The sequence below is a fragment of the Crocuta crocuta genome, unplaced genomic scaffold (assembly GCF_008692635.1).
Source record: "Crocuta crocuta isolate KB4526 unplaced genomic scaffold, BGI_CrCroc_1.0 scaffold475, whole genome shotgun sequence".
NCBI lineage: Eukaryota > Metazoa > Chordata > Mammalia > Carnivora > Hyaenidae > Crocuta > Crocuta crocuta.
The window spans coordinates 1,930,716-1,931,770 of NW_027529518.1; the positions used below are offsets into that span (position 1 = coordinate 1,930,716).

A 1,055-nucleotide genomic window follows, 5' to 3' on the forward strand; every position below is an offset into this window, starting at 1 on the left:
TGAATTCAGCCCGCGGTGATACAGAGAGTTACTGAAGGTTGTGAGCAGGAGAGCAAGCTGTCCTTCAGGAATGCGATCTGGTAGTCTGTTAGGTAGATTGTGGCAGGGCCAAAACTGAGATGAGGTGACAAATCAGACTATTGTGAAGTCCGTAGGAAAGTAAAAAGGCTTCAAATTGGTTTTTGGCAAGGAGCCTGAAAAACTAAGATGGCTATATGAGAGACTGCGGAGGCAAAACTGAAAAGACTTAGCACCTGAGTGGATGTGGCAAAAAAGAAGGAAATTAACAATGACCTTTATCCTCATTGGAGAAACCTGGGTGAAAGGTACATGGGAACCCTCTGTAGTTTTGCAACTTCTTGTGAGTTTTCAACTGCTTCAAAATAAAAAGTTAAAAGAAAAAGAAGACATAAAAAGGAGAAGGCGTATTCAGGATCCCAAATGAGGCCGAGGCACCGTCAGAGCGGAGGAAGACGAGCCCCACCTTCTGCAGGCAGTGCTTGCTTGGCTTTGGCCTGTGGTTGCCACATGGGAACATGGCCTGGTGTGGCCACAGCTTGCAGATTTTTCAAGAGAAGCTAGAAATCTGGAATCTGGATTACTTATGTGACGCCCTCTTAATGTTTCGAGTGGGTGCAACTAATTTAAAAATATTTTAATACCAAGTAGGTCCAACAAAAGACATCTGTGAAAATTTCAGTTCTATCGCCTTCTGCTACTGGTTGTCCCTCTTGTTGACGTGAAAGCTTCACAGTCAAGAGGGAATTGGTACTGCGTGTGGTAGCTTCAGTTATAAATGTAAGTCAGTTACAGGTTTACCTACAAAATGATTTCATTTCCAAGGCCGCAATAAATTCTACTTATTCTTGGTAGCATGATTAGAGGTAAAGCAGCATGCTTGAGAATTTCTTCCCTTACACTGACACTTGTTTAGGCTCAGCCAGCTAAGGCTGTGTGTGCACAAGCATGCACACATATTGCAGTTTATCCATCTGCACAGCTGTCTCCCCAAAAAAGCCATTTACATTAATGGAATTGTTGCTTAAGTATTTGAA

General features: G+C 42.8%; 1 protein-coding gene across 3 annotated transcripts in view; it reads left to right on the forward strand.

Annotated features, from left to right (window-relative positions):
* Positions 1-1,055, forward strand: part of LOC144228920 (PPP2R1A-PPP2R2A-interacting phosphatase regulator 1-like) — an 88,183-nt gene that overhangs the window by 4,976 nt on the left and 82,152 nt on the right. The gene's annotated exons all lie outside the window — the stretch shown is intronic.